Source organism: Passer domesticus, chromosome 1, assembly GCF_036417665.1.
Source record: "Passer domesticus isolate bPasDom1 chromosome 1, bPasDom1.hap1, whole genome shotgun sequence".
NCBI lineage: Eukaryota > Metazoa > Chordata > Aves > Passeriformes > Passeridae > Passer > Passer domesticus.
Genome location: NC_087474.1, coordinates 52,294,821 through 52,320,304, shown reverse-complemented (window position 1 = coordinate 52,320,304; position 25,484 = coordinate 52,294,821). Strand labels below are relative to the sequence as shown.

Sequence of the window (25,484 nt, the reverse complement as noted above, 5' to 3'; positions counted from 1 at the left end):
GAATGATGAAGTAATGTGTAAAAAGTCAAACGTCTGGTGTACAATTTGCTGCAGAAATTTGTTTCTCCATCTGAACTTTTCATAACCTTCTATCATTTCTTGTAATGAAAAAATGGTGAATTTTTGCTTGTTTCCTTTTTAGCAGAAGTCTTTATGATTTTCTATACTTGTATGTTATGGAGTATTTTATGCAGTGAATTATTTTTTAATACCTCAAACTGCATATTTGCTGTATTTTCTAATTTAGCCATGGTAAAAGTTACTTAACTTGTTAGAAAAGAAATTTCCTGCCTGCAAGTGACTTTTTATTTACTGTCTTATTGTACTAATGTTAGGATCTCAGAAGAATCTCAGTGTTCTAATTTGCAACCAGAAAAGAGCCTAAGCTTTAAAAAGATACTAGTTATGTAAAGATGGGTCATACTTGGGATACACATTACAAAGCATTCTCAAAGAAGCAGGGTGTTTGGAAGGTATTGTCCCTTAGGAATTTTCCATCCTTTTCAAATCAAGCATAAGACACTAACTGTTTTGAAAATTAAACCAATGGTCCCAATTGCAGCTGGAGGAAGACTTCCCAAAAATTTCACAAAGAGCTTGTACTTGTGAGGTTTTCTTTTGCTGGATGCTATAGGATTAGTATATTCTGTGTCCTCATAAGCATCTGAGCATTGGAACTTTTTCCAAAGTAAGGGATGAATTCCAAGGGGTTTTTTTAATCTTCATATTAGGGGATTGAAAGATGAGACTGCAAGAAAAAAAAAAGTATAATGCATAAATAGTTACTTTTGGAGCAGATATGTCATCCTGATTGCTGAAGTCCTATTTTAATGTAGTGGAGTGGTATTTTATTTTGTGCAGTGTGATTGTATGGTGTTGATTCAATCCCTGTGTCCGCTTGAGTTTGACGCTAATCGGCTGTAATTGCATAATTTACAGATGATTACTGAGAAATCCTCTACTGGTCTAGCAAAGACCTTCTGCATTTCTGGGCTCTGTAGTATCAGGCCATCATTCCTGCAGTCCTCAGTCTTTCACAATCACATTAGTTTGGCAAATGCCCAAAAACATATTTAGTCATGAGCTCATTACTGATAGAACAGGCAACACAGGGCATGAAACACAATGCTGCCCGCAGCATTCCTCAATAATGTGTTCTGGAATGCTTATCTTAGATTCCAACTTGTTATTACTTTGGCACACTTAAATAAATGGACTTGTCAACAAATAACATTCAGGAGCAACAGACAACGTTTCATTCAAGTTATGTCATTGCCCTTCAGATTTCATCATCCATATGTGAAATGCATTTTGTTCTTGGGAAATAAGAAACATGGGGAAAAAACAATGAATTTCTATTAGCATTTGACAGTAATTCGTGTGTTTGATGAGTAAAGGAGGCAGTGATACCAATCTAACACAGCAGCATTATGGTAGCCAAGACCAGTATCTTCTATTCCATATATTACTAGTGAGTCGGTGTTTCATTTATCCAAACTGCAGCTTGCTCCCAAGAGAATCCTTCGGCCCCAGTTTCAGTGTAAAAGCAGCAAGAGGTAGCCACCCAGAATTTCAGAGGCAGAATTTAAGAAGCAGTCATAAAAATTATGCTCGTGATGTCTCTGTGCTTCCTTGCATCCTTTTGCAAATTGTAGAGAAGAAAATCTTCATTTTTGTAAGCATTTTGGAACCTGCTTTTTTCCAAGTTACTGGAGTGCATGTCAGTAATAAGGACCAATATGCTCTTCTCATAGGATAATTTCCTTTTTCATATGATTTAGAGACTTAAAGATTTTGGTGAGATTAACAGTCTTAGATTTAATATTTTATGCTTTCGGAAGAACTATTTCAGTCATAGGATCCGTGTGTGTGGGAAGAGCAGTTCTTTCTTGGTTTACACTATATTAAAGAATACAGTGTGGTTTTAGGGTTTCCTTTTAAAATATATATTAGTACTTCCCCTGGGCACTGGGAAAGGCATGTAGAAGGCATTGAAAGTGGTACAACCAAAGAGAAGGCATAAGTGGGCAGTAGATAAGGCAGAGGCAGTATTGCTGATCATGAGTGATGTGGAGTATCATCAGTTATATGACAAACCTATAAAATGGGCAATCTGTGAGCTATCCCTCTTTTTCTCTCACTAGAGGTTACCTACAACTGCAAAAAATATTAGCAGCAAGAACTATTCTTATATTGCTATTCTCTGTCTATCCAGATAGATGCTATATCCTGATACATCCGAATACATTCTTCCAAAATAAAAGATAGTGTAATTAAATATTTTATTGTTAGTATGGTGCTATTGCTACTCAGCAAGGCAATCACTTTCTTTGGATTGTATTTTAAATGTTCCTGCATGGCTATACTACCCTTACTTGAGGCTTTGCTTCCAGGTGATAGCAATTTTCCACTGAATCTCTTTTTATGGCCAGTCCACTGCTGAAAGGAAGATTGATATTTTCAGCTATGCTGGGTATTTCCCATTGTAACAGCCTACTGTTTCCATAGAAATCCTTCAAAGTGCTTTAATAGAACATTATTTAAAAAGGAGTTTTGTTGACACATTTATTCTTCCAGGTTATTAACGACTTGATTAACATCTCCTCAATACTCATTTATTTTAAAAAACAAATGCCAAAATGTAGAAAACATACATGCTGCTGACACAGCACTTTCACTGTCTGTTTCCAGGACCCTTGAATTTGTTTCTCCTTTCTCTGTTTTTCCTCCCCATCACCCCTCAATCCTATCATAATTTTGTCCCTGAAAGCCCTTTTCTACATAAAATTAATACTAGAAAATCTACAGTGGTGACAAAAACCCCTTAAATCAGACACTGAGAATTTTATGATTCATCAGAAACTCTCTATGCCTCTGAATCAAGTTGCTTACTAAATGGTGGCTGCATCATGGGCAGAGCAAGATGTGAGTAACCCATGCCACGCATTGGAACTTTTGGAGCCTGTTGGAGATACCCACATTGAGCTGAATACATTTTGTTTTAAGGGGGTGTTGATTTAAATGTTGGATGATTCACTGCCTCCTGCTGTCTCCTGCAGTGTGGGCATAATAGTCGCACATTTGAATGCAATGCTTTTTAATTGCTTTCATTAAATGTCCATCCTCCTCATCTATGCCACAGCATGATGCCAGTTACCTTGGGAAATGTTCCAGCTACTCTGTTCCACACTCACTCCTTATCAGGCTCCAAAGTTGTATTCCAAAATCCCTAGGGGTCATAATTCTAGCTTTCATCATAGTTATTATTCCTGCAAGGTATTATTACATATAGCCATGTGAATCCTTCTCATGCCTCTCCTGCATTTCCTCTGTTCACATTAAAATAAGAATTAGCTGTCTCTAGTTGTTAAGTTTGAACAGAAATAGATAATGCTGGCAATGACACATATTAATTTGTTTTTTTAATTAGATGCTCTGACATCTGGAAATGAGGTTTTGGTGAGTCTGATGATGATCAATAGACTTTTTATGTCATTAGCTGACCTATTCATTTATGACAGCAATGGAATTATTATGAGCCTAAGTGCTTGCTCATGAACCTGAAGGATGATTTGAGTTTTAGCATAGAGTGAGTTCCCATTTTTTGTACCCATTATGTAATTATAAAGATTTCAAGCTAGTAATCTGCTAAGCAGAAATCCCGTAATCTGTCAGGCCCTATAATGCCCTCAGCCAGTAAAGCAAGAGTGGGCTCCTTAACTAAACATCTACCTGTTTATTCATCTTAAAATGTTTGTCTCATTTCTTACTTCCTCCAATTACTCTGTATTTTACACATTTTGAGATAAGTTTCTGGGTGTTTTAGTATAGGTACTTAGTGTCTGTTCAGATGTCTCCTCTAAGTATTTGCAAATGTCTCAGACAGAAGGGTGTATCTAAAATGGCACTAGATGGCTGTACTTAAGCACCTGAATCTCATCCCATACTACTTTTTAGCCAACACTTGCCTCACTAAATCCTCTATAAATCAGATAAATATAGGGCTCCTTAAGTGCATCTTCAAATGACTTGTGGTAGGTAGTAAGCTACCTCTGCTACTTGGTTTCCATTCCATTGGACTGAGAGACCCTTTTTATAGCTTGCATGTCACTGGATCACACTTCTTTGACTATCCTGTGTTTTCAATGTTATCAGAATGAATTGGTGTGATTTGAGCATATACCCTTCTGTCTGTGGAGATTGGCTTCTTCCTATCAGTTGCTAAATTCTGTTCAGTGTACGTCAGAGACTAAAACTGCATCTGACACCCATGATGAGGAGTGTTCTGTGCATGTCCTTGGAAAGACAGGATTTTAATTTCCTACTGTCACTTGAGTAAAGTGTCACTATTACCAGGGGACTTCCATTAAGAGTAACAAGCCTACCAGATACTGCGTAATCACTCTCTAAACAATACCTTCGTGGCACTCATTTGGGATTTTCTCCATGTCTTACTTTGAAAGCTCAGCAGCAGTGATTAAATATATGGACTACTTCTTAGCTTCAGGTAAACTAAACAATTTATGAGGAAACTGAGAGAAAGCCTAAAAACCTGGAGAAAAATTAAGAGTGTAACATCAGTGGAAAGCACTGACAGCAGATGCAGATCTGAAGAAAGGCCAATCTGTTGTGGTTTCTTAGCAAACCAGGCTAGCAAATTTGTGTAGCCATTATGTTTAGAAAACCAGGGAACAAATAAGTAGGTGAAGGACAAGATATTGCACCTCCATTCTTGTTAAAGCAATTTTCCCCATTTAAATATTAAGCAATACAATCTTGTCATATACATGAACCCAAGCATAAATCCTTTTAAAGCTCTCATATCATAAACAGATGCTCAATGAATTGCAGCAAGTGAATGGTATTGTAATATGTAGTGGTTGTAAGAGCTTGCAGAAACCACCTTAGGGTCTTCTGTGTTGTCCTACAGTTATGCTGCTGCTAAAATTCTTTATTTGGGGGATAGAAACAGCTCATTAAATTAAATGCAGTGTCTTCAAGATGTGACAGAACATAATGAAGTTAATAGTGATTTGGATTAAGGAAATTTTGATACTGATATTTTTGCTCTGACTGTTGGCATATATTGAATGACTGGATAATTTCTTTGCAATGAATAATGGATAATTTTGTCTAGCATACTGTAACATTATGCAAATTCATCACGCACAGCAGCAGTACAAACTTTGCTTTTCCTTCTTGTTACATCTGGCCTGTGCTGAAATAAGAAAGACTGAATTCAGAGAAGAGGAGCAGGTCTGTCCAGTGTTACTGGGGATTGTAACAGCTTTGCAATTAAGGCCATGTTTAAATAGAGAAGTTGTATGGTTTTTTTGTCATGTTTTCTGCATTCAGATCAGCATGGCATTCAAGCTTTACCTGCCTTTTGTTATTTAAGCAAAATTAAGGTCATGTTTAGCACCAGGACACAGATTGTTTCAGCTGAATGACAAGCACAGTGTTAGTTAAAGCCTAATATCTCCTAACACAGCCTGTGAATCTCAACATGCTTTGCTATGCCTTGATTCATATTGCTGCAGAACTTACAAGAAGTCATTCTGTCAGTCTGTGGTACTCCTGGTTCTTTATCATCTAAGGAGTGCCATTTCAGTACTTGTATATGAACTCATATGCAGTTTTATTTTCAGTATGTTCAAGGATGTGATGTGCAAGGGCTATGTGAGCCCCATTTATGAACAATAATTTAGTTTAGCTCCACTGAAGTATTCTAATACATTTGTGGAAAGAGTTTCTTGATATTTCTTTATATCTGAATAGCATGCAATTAACTACAGTCAGTTTTCCCTCCAGATAAATGACGGTAGTGCAAATAACAAATTTGGGAGATGTTTTAATCAAGCAATTAAAATATCCACTGTTTTCAATTCTGTTCTTACTGTGATTTTAATGGTAATACTTCTTGTTTCAGTTTTCCTTCTATAATGCTATAATTGAATGAAGCTTGGAAATGCAGAGAGAGAAAGACAAGAATTATATAAATAACTAAAGAAGTGAGGAGAGAAAAGGGAAAGAACACTTTAAAGAATCGAAAGGGAAAAGGAATCTATGTGCAGTTTGATTTTTAAGGTGAGGTATTCATCTGTTCTTAATTTATCCACACTAATACAATCTTCCCTATCCAGCTCATCATCTCCTGATGAATAATGCATGGATAAATATTGCTACCTGTGAATACAGAAGTAGTTTATAATTCCCCAGAAAGGTTTTATTAATAGTACGGTGTTAACCACCTTGGTCTGAGTCATAACTAATTGTTAATATATATGTGTGGAACCCAAGGAAATGAAGACAAGAGGAGGCAGAAGACAGGGAAAAAAAATCCAACTCTGGAGTCCATTGTATTAAAAAAATAAGGGTTTTTTTGTCTGAGCAGGAAGCTGGTAATACTTATTAATGTCATTCTTTAAAATAGTCTTTCAAGTGATTAAGTTAGAAATCTTCACTATGCTCTAGCTATTAACAGAAACCACCTGAATTTTTGGAAGGAAGTCTAATGGAAATAGAGTTATAATATCCAGAAGCCTCTGTAATGGCATGCTAAGTTTTCCACTGAATGATTTAAGCCCTCATATTCCATTCTCACTTTTAAAATATACCATTAAGGAGAGGTTGAAAGGTGAGCATGTTTGACAGCCATTTGTTGCTTCACAACCTATTAAAGAGAATTATATCACTTAACTTAAAAAGAAATAAGTCTAATTAGTAACTCTAAGTTACATTATGCACACACTCCACTAACCTTGTGCTTCACACTGTCTCCAGACTCGCTCATTGAAAGGTGGCACAGCAGATCACTAACAGCACCAGAAGTGAAACCTGAATGTGCAAACTATTATTTCAAGTTCCTCTGTTCCTTCATCATTGTGCAAACTTTGTAGAAGATCTAGTCCAAGAGAATTCTGGCAACAAAACAATTCTTCTCTGAGTACAGTTGAATGGATTGGACAGGAGAGAAATTCTGGTAAACAGTAAAAAGCCCTAGTAAATAAATATAAATTTAATGCTCTGAACTCCTCTGAACCCTGACAGTGACAATTCATTCCCAAAGAATACTTACTTGTCATTCCACCCACTGCTGTGCTATAGCTGACACTGAAAACATATTAGGAAAGTGTATGTAATGTTCAAGGCATCTTCAGACTCTTTCAGATCTGGAAAATCCAGACTGGTTGCTCAACCACCTTTTCTACCAAAACACCAGCTGGAGAGAAGTTCCTAATTATTTGGAACTCAGTGTGCTAGTATGAGCTTGAACAGATGAAGACTAGATGGAGCCAAATTGCCCTTTCACACCACCTTTACTCTGGTATAATATCACCAATTTAAACACCATTAAGTGACAGACAAGCGGGTCTGCATATCTGCATATAGTGTGTGGAGGAAAATGAAAACTTTTACTCTTAAATGATCTTAGGAACTGTTGTGGGCAGAGGAGGGAAGAGGAAACAAAAAATATAAAGTGGTCAAAAAAGCAATTTAACCAATTCACAGGGGAGGAGAAAGGCAGTTCACAAGGGGAACAGAATTCCCATTTTGAGAGACCTCTGTGCATGGTGTGCTTTTCTTACTGTCATACCTGCAGTATGCAGCAAACACTGAAAAATGCCATGAGTATTTGTGACTGGAGATTTTTCATTCCTGTGCCGTGGAATGTCCAGGTTAAGCTGCATGAGCACTAGACATGCATACCATAAGCAGTAAGTTTGTTCAGGAAGCTGCAGAGGTTTTGGCAACTTCTTCAAAATTAGCACAGATACTTGGAGATTTACAGGATTGTTTTGTTCTCTGTGAGAACAACATTTCACCCTGTTATCACTTGAGGTAAATTGATTCTTGCAAGAATTTCCATTGAATCAATTTAAGGAAATAGGAATTTAGAAAATAAATCTTTCATGACTTGTAATACTGCTGGTTTCACTTTTCCTTTAGCCTACTCTAGAATGTAATTGGCTGGATTTTATTACTTGACTATTGAGACTAATATAGCTCTAGGCAAATCTCAGGCACAGAATATGTATGCCATCCCTGAGCCACTGATAATAACATTGTTAACATGTTAACATTGTTATCAGTTCATATTTTGTAACAAGAAAAGCTAACAGAGTCAGACCGCTTCATTAGAAGAACACAACTGTGAGTCTCTGAAGTATAAATTAAATCTCTTCTTGCTGCCTTTTTCTCTCCAAGCTAAGAAGTGGCTAAAACATTTCTTTACATTGCAGGGTAGCATTACTCTTTAGAAGATCTCCATCAGATACTGCAATAAGCCCTTTAGGGGCAGCTTTCCACAGTTCATGCTTCTTTCTTCTTAGTGGCATGGAGTAAGAAGAGGGGCCCATGCACAGGCAAAGTTTTGTTATCCTCCATTAAAGAGCCTTGAAGATCCCTGAGTAGTCCTCTCTCCTCTAAGACACCTAAGAATGAAAGACCTATTTGAATGAAATTGCTTATTAATAATAAAATCATAGAATATCCTGAGTTGGAAGGAACCCACAAGGATCATCAAAGTACAAGTTCTGACCCTTCACAGGACACCCGAAGAATCACACCGTGTGCCTCAGAGTATTGTCTAAACACTTCCCCAAATGTCAGACTTGGGGCTGTGACTGCTTCCCTGGGGAGCCTGTTCCAGTGTCCAAACACTCTCCAGGTGAAAAATCTTTTCCTAGTATCCAGCATAAACCTCCCTTGACAGAGTTTCATAATGTTTCCTGGGTGTCCTATCACTGAGCACCGTAGAGTAGAAATCAGTGTCTGCCGCTCATGAGATAGTTGTAGCTCCAATGAGGTCTCCCCTCATTCTCTTCTCCTGAAGAGAATAAAGGCTGAAGAAATAAAGTGAACTCAGACTCTCCTCATACGGCTTCCACTCAAGGCCCTTCACAACTTCATATCCCTCCTTTCAACACTCTCTAACAGCTCAATATCTTTCTTATATTGTGGCACCCAAAACTGCTCCCAGCACTTGATGTGAGGTGGCCCCAGTACAGAGCAGAGTGGGACAATCCCCTCTCTTGCCCAGCTGGTGATGCTTTGCCTGATGTACCCATGATACGCTTGGCCCTCCTGGCTGTCAGGGCATTGCTGACTCACATTCCACTTTCCATTGACCAGGACCCTCAGGTCCCTTTCCATGGTGCTGCTCTCCAGTGTCTTGTTGCCCAGTATTGCCCTATTCCAGGTGCAGAATATGGCATTTGTCTTTGTTCATGCAGTTGGTGGTTGCCCAGCCCTCTAATTTGTCCAGGTCTCTCTGAAGAGCATCCACACCTTTGAGGGACTCAATGATTTCTCCCAATTTGTTGTAATTGAAAAACTTGTTTAGTGTGTCTTAGTGCTGCATTCAAGTCACTTATGAAGGTGTTGATGACAGGGCCAAGGATGGAGCCCTACAGAACCCCACTAGTAAGAGGTCTCCAGTCTGATGTCACCCCATTCACTGTAACCCTTTGTGCCCAACCAAGTCACTCTCACATCCCATGATGTGTTTATCCCGCTGTGGGCTGGAAATTTTGTCCAGAAGGATCCTGTGAGAGACAATATGGAAAGTTTTACTGAAATCCAAATAGATTACATCAGCTGGCTTCCCTTGATCAGGTAGGTGGGTTATCTTGTCATAAAAGGAAATTAAGTTTATCAAGTAGGATTTTCCCCTCATGGAGCCATGCTGGCTGTGAGCAATGACTTTATTGTCCTTTATGTATTTTCCCTCTCAGAATAATCTTCTCCATACTTTTCTGATGACTGCAGAGACACCAACAGGCCTTTTAATTTCCAGGGTCATTCTTCTTGCTCTTCTTGAAAACTGGAACAAGTCCCTACCTGATCAGCTGGAACTTAAAATAATAGCAAAAGGCTCTTTCTTTTTTAAGGCACTGTAAACAGGTAAGAATGCAATCTCTGTTTTAGTGTAACATTTTAGCACTATAATCCAGCTAGCATTACACAATATAGTTGTTGAGTTACATAGAAACAGTCTAGGTAATAGACACAAGAGTTTGACATGTGGAGGACTTACAGCCCCATGTATGCCAAGAAAAAATGTTGTTATTATACATAGAACTACAAGGAAATTTACATTATCAATGAGGCAATAGCATGTAATGTATTTCAGTTCATAAAATTGACATTCTTAATAAAAGGTGTTAGTTTAATTTAGAGCATAACCAGACAACACAGGCAAATATTTTCCAATTCATTAGGCCCATAGCATGGAAATAAATTCTTGTGATAAGTCCTGTCACCACATTGTAATTCCAACACTGACTTTTTCTGAAATTAAGCAGACCCATGCCACCCTTTTCTCTGCTGATGTAGCTCCAAGTATTTCTTATGAGTTTCTCAGGGCTGGCTGTGATGCTGCATCATAGTCGGAGCCATCTCACAGGATGCACATAGGGAATGGAAGGGGTGTTTTGCCCTGAGTTTAAGATTAAGTTATGAGACATGAATCAGAAAACAAGCTATTTTCAGTTTGTCCTCTCTTCCAAGTAATCCTCTTGATGCCCACTCACACAAACATATTTCTTCTGCATTTGTAGCACTATTAACAAGAGCAGGCTGAATATAAGCTGTGGATGCTGCCTCAATGAAAAGAAGATAAAAGCAGAAAGACCCACGTAAGTGCTGCAGCTTCTGTGTTTTTGGGAGGGAGGAGTTCTATCACGTGCGGCCTGTTGGAGGGGTTTCCCTACTTTATTGTGCCAACTGGCAAATCTGTTATTACAACTTCTGTCAATTTTCAGTATTACTACCAAAAATCAGTTGGCAGATGTAATACTTTTTTTTTATATAATTGCTATCCACTGTAGAACAAAAGATTTACGTCATCTGCAAAAGTATCCCAGTTTGTAGAAATGGAATTTTTTGTTATTGTTGACATTTTCCTTTCAGTCATTCATATTTATAAATGAGTAAAATCTCTTGGCACAGCTTGCCTGGTGATTGCATTCAGGATAGACATTCGGAAACAAATATTGCTAAGCTATAGCATTGTTGATATTGGTAAGTGAAGGTTGTCAGGTTGTCTCATCAGATGTGAACTGGTCAGAGGGGTGAGCACATCCCTCCTGCATTTCCCCTCTTCTTATGAAGCAATCCATCATGAATTGTAGTACACTTTATTTAGCATAAATTATGGGAAATTCAGCTCACTTGAGGGAAATGGAGCACTCACCACTTAACAACTAAGATTAAAAAAGTACTTTTTTGGGGGGAGATCTGGCTAATGGTTGCACAGTGAATGATGTCTTTGTCAGACTCATAGGTACAATGTCTGCATGCTGGTGTTTGGGAAAACGTTTGCTCTCCCAAGACTCCACTTGGAGTGTTGCATCCAAGTCTAGGGTATCCAGCAAAAGAAAGATCTGGACCTTTTAGAGAGAGTCCAGAGGAGGCCATGAAGATGATCCAAGGGACCTCTCCTCCTGAGAGGACAAGCTGAGACAGGCTGAGAGAGCTGGGATTGTTCAGCCTGGAGAAGAGAAAGCTCTGGGGAGGCCTTACTAGGGTATTTTCAGTATTTACAGGGGGCTTTTAAGAAATTTTTTACTAAGGCCTGTAGTGACAGGACAATGGTTTTAAACTGAAAGAGGGTAAAGAGGGTAGATTTAGTCTGTACATAAGGAAGAATTTTTTTTCATTGTGTGGTTAGCAAGAAACTGGAAGAGGTTGCCCAGAGAAGTTGTGGATGACCCATCTTGGAAGTGTTGAAGGCCAATTTGGATGAGGCTTTGAGCAACATGGTCAAGGAAAGATATCCCCACCTATTACAGGGAGTTTGGAACTAGATGATTTTTAATGTCCCATCCAACCCAAACAATTCTATAATTCAAATAATTTTGTCATTCTATGATTTTATGAAAATCAGACTTTTCTTCCATTTATATCTTTGGAACCAAGATATTGGGTCCAAAGGGAAAACCATGCGATCCAATACTGGGCATAGTTTTCCTCCCTTCTGCAGACCAATTTCCTTGGCCTCCATGTGAGTGCAGTCATGTTCTAGTGATTATTAGAGAAATGGTCCTAATTTGATATTAAGAGAGCAATTTTAATTGAGTGGAAACAAGAAATCAAGATGCAACAATTAAAGTTTCCCGGTGAATGAATTTGGAATTAATCTTCCAGGGATTTATACTGTGTATACAAAAAGTAGCACCATATACAAAAATTTTTCAATTACTACACTTTAGCAACTATTAATATAAGAAGATTTTGCAAAAATTAGACAATTTAAATATACATTTCATGTAGTTCTCTCCTATGATTAGGAAATGAAAGAAAGTTTATGCATGAAAGTATGGTTTCCCACTATCTTTTAATGATAAAAACCCTTGGATCTGGTTGCTGAACAAAATTTTCAGATTCACCAGTGCTAAATACTCTGCTCATACTTTTTTCTAAAGTGTTAAGAGTAAATATTGCACTTGAGGTAAGTTTTTCCTAAAGGTTTGTCACAAGAGCTTTTTAATTTGCTCCATAACTTCAGTGCCATGGTAACAGAGACATAAAGATAACATGTCTGTGGATGCAGTATTCACAGTGCTATGTTAAATAATATAATTATAACCCTCTTAAGTACTTCTTGCATAAATCTAAATAGCATTACACACATAGATTCTCCAGAAAGTATTGAAAATACAGTAAGTAGGCTTGCATTAGCTAGCCCACAATGGAATAGCCACAGAATTTTACTACTCAGCCTAATATGAGTATTATTTACATTCTTTTGTTAAAGAGTAATTCACTATGGCTCCTGGTTAGCAGGATTCTTATGTGGAACCCTAATGCTTGTCATAGATTCTCACTAAAATCAGTGAAAGTATGCAAATTCTTAAAGCTCTGTACTTTAAAATATTTTCCTTATTCAGATTTATATACCTTAAAGCAGTAGAAGTCTTTTCACTGATACTAGCAATAACTGGGTAAGAGTACAAAGTACAGTAATAACTGTATTTTTACCATAAGTGATAAGTAGGAGACCCTATACATGCCTATATTATTCTGTTCAATTCCACTTTTTTTGCGAACAAGTTGGTGTAGCTGTGCTAATTTTTTTTTTTTTTGGTGGGAACAGTTTCAAGGAAGGAGATCTTTAATTGTTCCCTCTTAAAGCAGTAATAGGTACTTCCATCTTGAAGCAAGGAGTGTCTGGTTTTTGTTGGTTACATTTTTCTATCCCCCAGATAATGTAAAACCTCAAATATGCATAGGCATTATGTATAGTAATTAAGGTTTACATAGTAGAGAACATGAGTTATATATTCAGTTTTACCACAAAATAGGAGTGCTTTTTTGCAAAGGAATGTCTGCATTTCCCCTATGTCAGTCTGGTTGAAGAGCATATGATTTTCTGTAATTTATGTGTTTTGATGTGTTTTTTTTAAACTTCATTTTTCTGGGATTGCTTTAAGGGAAGCTTTTATATATTCTAGTTTTAAATGCTTTCTGGGAGAAACTAATAGTGTGAAAGAAGGAAGTTTGTCTTATTCAGTAGCCAAAAGTAAGCATAATTGGAAGTTTGTGGAAGGGCATCTTATTAGTCTGGGTCTTGATCCAGATTTGTTAATTGTTGTTGATGTGGTGATGTCTCCTGTAGCATTAGGCAAGTAGGTCGAATGGGGCAGGTGGTCCAGCTAATTGTATTAGTGCTTATCATGTCTTGAATGAGGATTTTTACATCATCAGACACAGGATGGATCATTAGGAGTTTGGCAAGACTGTTTTGTGGGAAGAGTAGCCTAGGAGGAATACCACTGTAATAAGCATAGCATAAAATATAAAGATAAGCAGAAAAGAGAGCTTACAATGGCAAAACACACTGTCTGTATCAGCTTAAACTTCTGAACTCATAGTTTGAATAAATTAGAGCTGTAGTTATTATCTGAGATCTGCTTGGGTCACTGAAATCTTTTACTACAATCTGTGTACAGACAGAATTGTAATTTCTTTTCATCTAATGATGATAGAAAGGAAATTTTGGGCCATGGTCAGGACATTTAGCTTGCTGGATTGTGCTCACTGAGGTGATTTCCCAATACCTGATGTGAAGTGGTTGGTCATTTCAAATATTTTTGTCCTAGGGTGACGTTATGATGCTTGTATCCCCAAATTTGTCCTAAACCAGGACAACCTTTAACCTCTTACTATCACTACTAATTAAGAGGTGATTCAGTCATTTTGAGGACTTAAAAATATTTTGTGTATTTTGTAGTAAATTCTCAGCTCTGATTTTATCTCTTTAATCAAGCAGTATAGAGGGACCCAACCCAGATGTATGCTAGAAATCTTCTGCAGAATGTTACAGATGGTTTTAGGAATCTCCAGCTTAGCAAGATCGGGCAGAACTTAACTACAATCTCCATCCCTTTCCTAGGTGACCATTCATGTGCCTCCTATAAGCCTACACAATCCACTGTGCCACAGTTCAACAGCACATATTCATTCCACAATTCTTGCTACCAATATATTTTTAATGCATCCTTCTCATGGTTTGTCAATGTCAGTTTTATGCAATGTATGTCTGTGATTCTAAAGAAAAGCATTGCTTAGTTCAGACTTATTTTCCCAGAAGAACATTCCAATAAATGTTGAAAAAGAGCTTCAGTAGCAAGTCTGCCTTTATCAGGAAATCTCATGTGGTGCTGCCATGGATGTTGACTTTTTTAAAATCTTTTTTGTTGCCTATTACTGATTGTGAGCATTCGTGCTCTGTTATTTTACACAGTAGAGTTTTGAACAGTGCATGATATCATTCCCAATATCTATAAAAACCTGCTTCTCAAGCAGTTCCTCATTCAGTTTTGAGGTTATATGGGCAGAACATAAAGTACCGTACAGCTGGGCCAAATATCATATGCACTGGACTGCTGGTTATTCCATATATTTTAGGAAGTACATTGTCTATGTAATCTCTAAATTTCTGCTCTTTCGTCCTCATTCATCTTTTTGCAGACACCAACTCACCTATCCTAGTTTTGGTTTTGATCAATCATTTCTATAATTTCTTTTGAAGACTTAAGTTTGGACTTTTTTTCCTCTTGTCATTTCTTTTTCCCAGCTTTTTTGCTTTTGACACAGATCCTTTATTTATAGACATCTACTTAATTTCATATGATTTTAATGAAACCCATCTTGCACAGCTACACAGGAGTTTACAGCATTTATGACATTTTGACTTACTGAGATCATGAACAGTAATAGAGATAGTAGAATTATCAATGCCCCAATGAAAACAACTGGAAATAGGAGGAAAAATGTGCAACAAACTGAACAACTGACTGCACTCCCCATCCCCTGTCCCTGACCTGAGCTTAAGGAGAGGCAGAGCTAATTCAAAACTGCAGTTGAACAAATAATCTGTGGAAGATAAAAGCAGTCCTTTGAAGTTATGAAATACAACTTATGCTCTCTTGTTTTCCTTTCTGGCTGCTTGGAGGCAGTTCTCTCAGTTCATTGGAAATGGCTAATCTGCATGTTTTGGTATATGAAATTCTGGCAACAATGTTTTGCACAGTTATTTAAATGGAGAAAAAGGTTAACTGAGTAACAGAATGTAATAAAATTTTCCATTGATAGTAAACACTAGACCCAAGCTGAGAGGAAGAACTGAGCTTAGAAAGCAGTTTTACACTGCTGGCATTAACATGTTTCTAGAAAACACTGACTGGGCTCTGTTTCTCATATTCAAAGCAGGAGAAACAATGAAGCATCATGTTATCTAGTGTAAAAATACTGTACTCAAATTTAGTTTTGAGTAGTATGATCCCAGTGAACAGAAGTCAGGTCAGATCAATTTGAGATCAAAAATCATTTCACAAGCCCACCTCAAAATGTTAAAGCTGCTTTTGCCCTCACAAGGGTATTTTGAGGATTAATGTCCTGTCAGCACTTTGAAATGTAAAGTGCTAAGTATATATTATTATAACCCTTTCCATTTATTACTTTTATTGATGGTCTCGTGGTTTCCATGACGCTATGTTGATTTGCACGGGATTTTCCTGCAGTGTGCATTTCATCTCATGAAGAGTAAAAAAACAAATAGTTCTTTTTAGGCCTTGTGCCTTGTTGGATAATATCCAGTTACTGGGGGACTTGTTTATGACCCACTATCTCTGCTGTGAAAGCCTTACTGCAATACATTATGCAGCTGTTTGTTTTCAACTTTGTTTTCTCAACTATATAAGCCTCTGCTGCTACTGAGACCCATGTGCTGCTCCTAACTGACTCCTAAGGGGTTCCTGAGTGAAAAGCAGACTTACCACCCACTGAACTCCTGTATTTTTTAGTAGTAGTGTGTTCAAGGAGTAGGACTGAAGCCAGGCTTGTCAATCACTGGCAATCAGGGAATATCTTGCTTGTTGAAGTTCAGTCCAGTTTTTCCTGCCTCTTCTGGAATTGGCATTACAGCCAGACCTCCTGGTGGCCAAGCTTTTCTGAGGAAAATTCCAAACTTTATTTCAAAATTTTAGATTTGCACTTTGGCTCTGCAGCAGGTCTGTCTAACTCCCAGCCAAGTCCCCAGGCGGCATTTACTTTTGGAGGAGTTTGCCTCCCCAGCTCTGCTTTCCTGCAGACTTCAGGGATCAAGTTAGGCCAAGAAAAGCCAAAAGCACATGAACTGTGTGTACCTTTTGCTTCCTCTTCTGTTGAGAGTCTCAGCATGGAGGTTGGCCCTGATCTGTTAACAGTATTCCCTCAACTGACAGCCTCAACCAGGTGGGTTTTCCTTGGCTGTCATCTCCCCTTAGGACATAAGGAGCTGTGGAAGCCACAGCTGCAGGTCAGCCAGCCCCTCTCTTGAAAAAAGGTCATGTGACAGGGCCAAAGTGTAGCAGATTTTGCCCAAACACATGAATGAATTGCCACACAATATGGATACCAAAGCTATCCAAATCTATGCTCTTGCAACACCTCTGACATCTTTTAGGGCCTCTATCAACTGCTGTGCCTTTAACTATATCTCTCCACATCCCTTTTTCTCCAGGGGTCCAGGGGCCTTGGGGGTGGAAAAAGCCAGAAGGTGTTGCAAAGGGTTTTGGACCTGCTACCTCTTGTAATCTTTCATGTCCCTTGCTGAATTATTTCACAGACTGACATCCCCAGAAGAAACACAGGCCCACCATACTTCTGTGAAATATGAAATACAGGGGGCTTTGTATCACATGGAACAGTAGACTAATGTAGATTGGAAGGGACCTCAGAGGGTCACCTAGTCCATTCTCCTGCTTAAATCCAAGCTAGGCCCATTAGTTAATAATCAGCAATGTGGAGCATACAATATGGTTTCTTCGCCAAAAATATATCCTGAATATTTTTCTAGAGCATTTTCTTAGCTTAGTTTTCCTCTCTTGTTCAATTTAGTGTGAGAATGGAGTGCAGAGAGAAGAGATAAGATGATGAAGAATTGAATGATGCAATCAACAATGCTGTTTAGCACCTTTGTGGACTAGAGCAGGAGTGATCAATATTGAAAGAACAAAACTTCAAATCTGATGATTCCTCTACGGACAACATTCCAATTCTTCCAAAGCAATTCCTTCTCTTAGTGAAAGAAATCCCAGCTGCCCATGTTGGATAAAAGAGTAAAAAATATTCTAGCTTCTTAGGATGTTTAAAAGTAAACAAACAGCCAAAGGCTTTAACTTTTTCCAACACAGCTTAGATGTCTGTAGTTCCTTGTTCTCTATGGGGAGGAAGAGCAGGGTTTTGCTGATGCATCTAAAGGATGCAATTAATGTATTTTATGTGCCTAGTACCTGCTGTATGTTCTTCTCAAGGTGTTAACTGCAGACTGCTATGGTCTCATGCTCACAGTATTGGTCCAAAAATGCTGCCATATCTACTTGGAATTGCTTATCTCCCTCTTGTGTCCACTCCATCTGTCCATGATGTGAAGAAGGACAAAAGTTCAGACACTAGGAAGAAAAATGGGCAAAAGGGAGCCTTTTTGGCAGATGGTTTTGATATCAAAAAGGAGTGGGAAGTCATAGGGCAATGATTGCTCAGGATGCAATTTATTAAGATCTTTGGGCACTGCCCCTGCCACAGACATCAAGTGTCCCATCATGGTGCCCAAAGTGTCTGGCATTGTTCCCATGCAAGTCAGACAAGAACAATCATGTTTATCTTCAAGAGAAACTGTCCTGCTACTGGTGGAGAATATGTCCTATCTCTCTGTGTACTTTCTCCTGAGAGAAAGGAAAACACTAAGACATATACATAACATATACAGACATATACAGACATATGCAGAGGTACCTTGCTTGCATAGCTTTGTGTGCTGGCAACTGACCTCTTTGGCTGTCAGAATAGTCAACAAGAAAAATCATGCAACCTGTCTGTGTCTTGTGACCTCACAGATGAGTTGATAAATGATATAAAGTTCAGAAAGTTCCTTGGTCTGTGTGTGTTCACAGTCCCATGTTTTCCATAGTTCCTCAAAGTGATGCTGAAATAGCAAAGAAATTGAGAGGTGATGCTGTTTATGCCATGCTGTCTCTGAGGTTATGACTGTCATGTCAGATAAACAAAACAGATCTTTGACCTTAGAAGTTCCAAAGAAGAGAAAAGGACCAACATTCCTTCTGGGACCAGGTAGACTCAAAACAATGAGAAAATGAAGTAATATTTCTCTGTAGATGCCAATAGAAAAAAAAAAAGGAAAAGTAAAGAAGTAGAAGATGTTGAGGAGTTTGAAGTTTTTGTTTTGTTTTATTTTATGTATACTTTTAAGGCCATTGTTTAACTAATATAGTCTAACCAGTGGGATGGATTCTCCACAAACAAACACGAATGCCTAATCAGAAGGCTCAAATATCTTTCAAAAAAGGAAATTATCTACAATTTGAACATTAAAGATTATATCCTTAGGGTATTGTTCACATGTTTCAAATCCTGAAATGTCAAAAAGACAACATTTAGCCTCATTACTACCCTACAGCAGACAGCTATATTTCATGCACCATAAGAACACTTTCTCTAACAGGACTCTGCCATGTACTGTTAATTTTGGCTCTTAATCTTCAGACCTGAGACAGTATTCACTCTTAAACTACAGAAGGACTATTTCTTGAGCTTACTGAAATATCCAACTACAGTGTTTTACAGCGTTATGTGATTTGGGATCCATGGGACTAAAAACATGTCCCCCTACCTGTGCTGTGCAATCAGCTGGCTATCAACACATTAAATGCTTCTGACACCACAAGACAGTCAAAACCATTTCTTTCTTTTTTAGGTATTTACTTCTTGTCCTCAATTTTTTTTTTTTCCCCGAGAAATTTTCATCAATCTTCATTGCTTGGATATCCATACATAAAAACTCTTTTCCACCCTTCCACATCTTCAGATGTGTGTGTGAATCCAGTTGTTACAAACTGTACATTCTAATGTGAAGGAGAATAAGAATATTTATCTATGTACATTTAAGTATTTTGTTCTTTTGAAAAGGATTCTAAAATCTAACTTTTCATCAAAAAGAAGCATAATCCTAAATAGAAATGAACATTGATGTCCAAGGATTGAAGCTTTTCCTGGAGCGGAAGAAGTCCTTCATGCTGTTTCCTCTTAGTGCTGAATTATATTTAACAAGATTGGTGGTCTGGGAAAATATATTGGAGTTAGCCCAACTGTGCAGACTACATCAATTAGAGAGAACATTGGGAGGCAGGGGATCCTCCTTGAACAGTCAAATTTTGTGCCTATGCATCTAGAAGGTTGAAAAAACACCCCATGGAATGGACTTTTATGTTGTGTTACCTGATTGCAATACATTTGCAGCTGAACAAAGATTAATTGTCCTGAATTATTGTTTTTCAGGAAGGCTGAGACCACATTTATGTTGCCCAAAAATCACTCAGAAACAATCACTGTAACCATGTAAACCCTTTGAGTTTATTTCTGTAAAATATGTCTCTGCTAAATGTTAATGAAAGTATTGAGTCTGAAAAAGTTTGGCCACACACTGGACTTTCAATTAAATAGAAAGCTTTGAATGGGCCAAACATCTGTGCATTTTCAATTTAGTGCAGTAGCTAAGTGACTGTAGGTTTCTGTCTTACCCCTTACGTATAGCATAAAACAAAGTAATAAATGAAAATCTGACTTTCTGCTTTATAGCTATGTAAAAGTATTGGATACAGAGAAAGAAAGTGACATGTGATGAATGTGAGGAAGATTACAATATCTTCATGTGCAATGCAACTTACTTGGCTGTTTCTTTTCCAAGGAAATCTAAGCAGGGTAGCAAGACTGTCAAACCTGGATTAGAAAATAAATCGCATTAAATGGAGGAGGTAACACTTGCCATTATTTCTGCATTCATTATATTTTCCCAGACTCTGGAGAATGCTCAAATCTTCTTCCAAATAGTAAAATATTTAAAATAAAATAGCTTCAATATATATGCCTGCATGTGCCAAGATAGGTCAAGTACTTTATGAAAGGGATGCAGAAGTTCAATATATTTTTCCTTTTACTTTGTACATTGGAATAACCCCAAGTTATAGTATCATAGAAATGGAAAAGACCTATTAAATGATGCATTTCCTTGCCAGTGGAAGTGTACTCCCAATATACAAAACTTTCCATCTCAGGCTAATAGGCACCTACCCCATCATTTGAGGACTCTATTCCACAATAAAATTAGCATTGGAAAATTTCCTACATCTCAGCCTAAAAATAGATTTGTTCTCTTGTATTGCTTTACACCTGTGAGCCACCATTTTCTGTGCTTCTTTCTTAAGAGTTCAACTATCAAACTCTTGTAAATTGTTGTGAAATATATTCCAAACTCTGTGAAGTCAAACAAGTGTAAAAGCAAAGTGGGAAATCTGTTTTTAAGCTGAAATTCCAGACAAACTGTTTGCATTTACTACAGGTGAAATATCTACCTTCTCTTTCAAAAATTTTCACAGTTGTATCAGTTCAAAGAGCTTTGGACCAGTTCTTACATTTCTCAATGTCTTCCTGAACATTTAGATGACTCAGAGATAAAAAGGGCAATATCACTTGTACAGTTATACACTTGAATTTATTTTAATAGTGTTGCAAATTCAACTTTAGAAACTGCTCAAGAAGTGTGTTTTTTTCATAGAGGTCTGCTACCTCATTTAACATGGGCTCCACTTCCTCTGTTCATAGAAAGATTAAACTTAGGAAGCAAAAGCCCTAGTGAGCATGTTGTGTGCTGAGCTGGAACAGTTCTTCTATAATTCCACATAGTAAATGTAGTTTCATGGGCTTTATAACTTGTCTGTTAACTTGTGCCTTCAGTCAGTGCATTATTATTTCTTTTCATACTTCCGTTTGGTTTATGACTGTTTCCCTCATGATAGGTAATGTGGACTGTATACAAATGGTTAAAAAAGACATTTGAAAGGTGCAATAAGACAGCAGGCAAACCTTCTAGATCTTCTTGTTGGAAAAGGGCTGTGTAGTAAAGAGAGAAAAAAAAGAAAAGAAGAAAAACAAAACCAAAAAAGGGATAAAAAAGGGGAAAAAAAAGCACCACCACTGGTTTGCATGGGAATTTGTGGGTCAGCTGCCTATTGTTAAATTAAGTTCATCTTTTCATTTCCAAGAGTATTCCTTTTCACCACACTACTAATTCTATTTTTTTCAGTGGATACAAGCCAGGTTGAAGATTGGCCTTCTTCTATAGAAGGCCAACACATAGAGCTGCAGGAGGTGTTCAGTATGTATGAAGAATCTTTAAAACAAAATTTGTTTGCTGTAGGCATTCACTGCTCCTTCCCTTTTCTTTCTCTCTGCCTTTCCACCACCTTAATTTGTCTGTGGACTTGGCTTCTTTGTTCTTTCATGACTAATATTACCATCTGTGACATTACATATCAAGATAGCAATGCAACATATTAAGCACAGGAAAACCCGGAATGTTTGAGCTCATCCAAGCATTTGTTGCTTAAAGCTCCAGCATTACTTGTAGCCACCTGAAGCATCCCAAAGTTTCGAAAAACACATTGCAATAAAACAGCAGGTTTCCATGTTGTTACTGAAATTGCGATATAAGACCTTATTGGAGCTGCCTTTTTGCAAACAATCTTGGCAACTTACTCGGTTTTATTCCTCACTAAAGGCTCATAAAAAGAGCTTTCTTTTTTATGGTACTGGCCTAACTGCCACCTAGAGCAGCTCACTTTGGGAACTTCCCAACTCACTTTTGTCAAGATTTCCTGTTCTACAACAGAAGCACCATTCCCAGGTCAGATCCATGACCACAGCTTATGTGAGTTATGCCCTCATGCAGCAGAGGCCCAGCAACCAGGCAGGACCACAAACAAGTGCTTATCTCTGCCACCTTCTGCCCTTCCAAGGATGAGGAGGGGGCAGCAGGTGTGAAGAGAAATGTATCAAGTAAAAGAATCTTGAAATGGACACGTCTCAAGATGCAAGATCACAATCAGAATGGAGGTCTCCTCCTCCTGCTTCTCACTGATCCATAGTTCTAGACTGATCCACATCTTATTTACCTAATAGGGATTGCAGTAACCACCAAGATCTGATATTGTGACAGACAGACCTTTCCCTCCCACTACTGATTTTTCAGACAATGAGTTGCTTCACTGTTTATCTCAAAACCTGTACTTATCTGCAGACATCAACCTGTCCAGTTTTTCTCTGCATTAATAATTTTCCACTTCAAGTTCTAGTACCTTCATGTGGAATTCAATATTGAATAACTCTATGTTTCAGACTGTATCTTATTTGCATTATTGCATTCTACATTTTATAAGAAAATAGTTATACCTATAGCACATAGTAATAAAACAGCGAATTATAAAGGTCAGTGTAAAGTTAGGGGAGTTTCTTCATGTCCACATTGGAAATCCTCCCCTTATCTGCTCCACCTGTAGCACCCACAGCTCCTAAGAGCTGAGGAGTTCATGAATCTGCTCCTCATACTGCCACGTACAAAATATATGTGGATATGTATAACACAACACTTCTATACTATTTTTAATTCTCCTGTGTCTGGACGTTTACAAGTCTTTACTGTCTAAGATGTCAAATAGCCTTGTAGTTTCCTGTTAAAAAAAACCCAAACAAATAAATTCAATTATTCTTTCTGAATAAGTCATAGAAATGAGAACAAAATTACACAAGAGATATATAAAAAGCACTATGGTAATGCCATGAGATGTATTTGTTAATTTGATTCAGCATGATAGACTTAGAAAAATATATAATGATTGTATTATTCAGAGGAAGGTAAATTGGAGCTGGGGAAAGGAAAGGAAGAAACTGGAAGGGCAAAAAAGGGGAATGACAGCTTAAACAGAGGAAAAGTTTGCTTCCCCTCATCTTTTACCCTGGGCCTGCAATCAACCTTGCAGGGCCAAAATATTTGCTAGTGGTGATGTCACTAGCCTGTGTTTTGTATGGACACTGGATCATTTATGACCACTGTGTTGACATGTTAAGTGGTATGTGATTTATCACTACCATAGGGAAAATTATCTTCCTCTGAACAGGAATTTAAGGATAACCAATGCGCACATTAGATAAATGTGTGCAGACTCACACACATGCTCAAGAGTGCACAAGTAACACCATAGATGAAAATCTGTCTGCATAGAAATCAACAGAAATGTAGGTGTTGCCCCAAGTGTAGATACATTTTTAGTCTATAGAACACACATTTTGGAATATGTCTGTAACTTACCGTAGTCCTCTGTACTAAGATGAGAGATGTGTGATGCAGAAAGTGTATTCAATATTCATTCATGCATGTTGTTCAGATCCTACCTATTTCTGTAGCTGATGCATTAAACATTGAGTGTAAGGGAAATACTGATGGTATAGGCATAGATGACTGAATTAGACATGTGGTTAACTTCTGCTGTCCACCCCAAAACACCTTGGAACACAGGCCATAGTTAAAGTTGATAGTGGCTTCTGTTTGTGAGCTGTCTTTCTGGCTTGGGTCCATGGGACCCCATCAACTGAGATCTTACCCAAGGAGGTAGGGCTGGGCACTTTCCTCAGCAGGGTGTAGAAAAATCTTCAGCAATGAGCCACATTGCTCACCATCCCTCAGAAGTTTTTCATGCCTCTTCTACCCCCTCCCTGTGGCTCCAAAACAGTGCTGATGAAGCACAGGAGGCTTTCCCCTTGCTGTGGTCGCTCCTGGCCCCAGGCGCCCATGGGGCGGCAGCAGCCTCTGCGGAGATGGGGCTGGGGAAGGCAGGTGTTGTTCCCACGACCAGAGCCCAGCTCCCTCGGGGGGAGAGTGGGGGTCAGGAAGTTAACAAAGGTCAGCCAAGTCCCGCTGGCTCTTCGTAATCCTCTTTCCACCCACAGCCCCTTGAAACTCCCCTGATTTCTCCCAGTGCGGTGTCTGGGGGAGTTGCTCTACTGCTGCAGGATTCAATTTATTTTTCTCGCTTCCAAACTATGCTTCTGCAGAGTCTCAAGTCAGTTTTGTTTCAGCTGGAGTCAAGCAACACACAGGAGAGATGCGGCTCTATTTCACTGGTTTGTTTTTCTTTTCCTTCCCTTTTTTTAACCTTTTTTTTTTTTATTTTGACAGGAAATCTTGCTCCTTTTTCTCTTGCATAAGTATGAAGTAACCCTGTGAAAACAAATAAGATTACTTGTTGTTTACGTGTGTAAAAATAAAAGGACAATTTTGCTGATCAAGTTATATCTGAAGACTAGAGTTGTATAAAGGATTTATTTACTTGTATTTTTATGCTAGCCAGACAAAAATATCAACAACAATAAAAACAATTCTTTTGGTCTACCCAGAATTAAAATTTGTCAGTTTTACTGCCAAACAGCAACACACAAATTTGAAAGAAATGTCATTTCAGGTCAGAAGACATTTCAAGTAGTCTTTTGAACATTGATTAAAGATAAATATAGGTAAATTTTAAAAGAAAACCTTAATGCAAAATGAGAACTGAAAGTTTCTCTTTGAAAACATCAATAGGATTACGCTTGATATTTCAAAATAATTCCTTTGACTGAAATGTTTCATTCTGCTGTAATAAAGATTGCTCCTTGTAAGAAAATTAGAGCAAGATTTTTGAGACCAATGATGCTTCCTCACATAGGACTGGAAAGGTTAAAAAGTGCTTAACTATCAATGTTCTTAGGTATAGCTGGAGAATGTACTTTTTGGGTTTGGCTTTATACAAAGCATCCAGGCACTAAACCAAAGTAAAATATATGGACTGTAGTGTCAAGGGAAAGTTTTATCCAAACAAAATTTAAATAAATTCATGCATTTCATTAGGTTAAAAAAAATCAAATAAACAATTTTGCACATATGTAATGGTCTCAAGATTTTGTAATTTCTCTTCCACTTTTAAAACAATAAGACCAAAATGTGGATAAAATCATCTCATTCTTCCCACAGAAAGTGAAGAACTTTTTTCAAGTTCTTATGCTGGAAAATAAAATTTACTTCTTAGAAACTGATGATCAAAACTATATAG

General features: G+C 37.9%; 2 long non-coding RNA genes across 17 annotated transcripts in view; one reads left to right on the top strand and one right to left on the bottom strand.

Annotated features, from left to right (window-relative positions):
- The window catches only part of LOC135300542 (uncharacterized), a 197,586-nt gene that overhangs the window by 61,306 nt on the left and 110,796 nt on the right, over window positions 1-25,484 (top strand). For 11 of the 13 annotated variants that reach the window (XR_010362378.1, XR_010362362.1, XR_010362360.1 and 8 more), the window contains 3 exons: window positions 5,930-6,087; window positions 9,800-9,906; window positions 10,563-10,640. This is a non-coding gene — a long non-coding RNA (uncharacterized LOC135300542). Of the gene's footprint in view, window positions 1-5,929; window positions 6,088-6,783; window positions 6,983-9,799; window positions 9,907-10,562; window positions 10,641-17,385; window positions 17,681-25,484 lie in introns of those variants that run through there. The other 2 variants (XR_010362367.1, XR_010362364.1) reach the window with 2 other exon arrangements.
- On the bottom strand, window positions 532-18,316 carry LOC135300567 (uncharacterized). Of its 4 annotated transcripts, XR_010362381.1 has the most exons (5): window positions 18,283-18,316; window positions 17,781-17,939; window positions 16,284-16,457; window positions 6,761-6,920; window positions 532-748 (listed from the first exon to the last, which is right to left on the bottom strand). It is a non-coding gene; the product is annotated as an uncharacterized LOC135300567 (long non-coding RNA). The 4 variants fall into 4 exon arrangements; XR_010362379.1 differs by lacking the exon at window positions 17,781-17,939; XR_010362382.1 differs by lacking the exons at window positions 17,781-17,939; window positions 18,283-18,316 and adding an exon at window positions 16,653-16,711.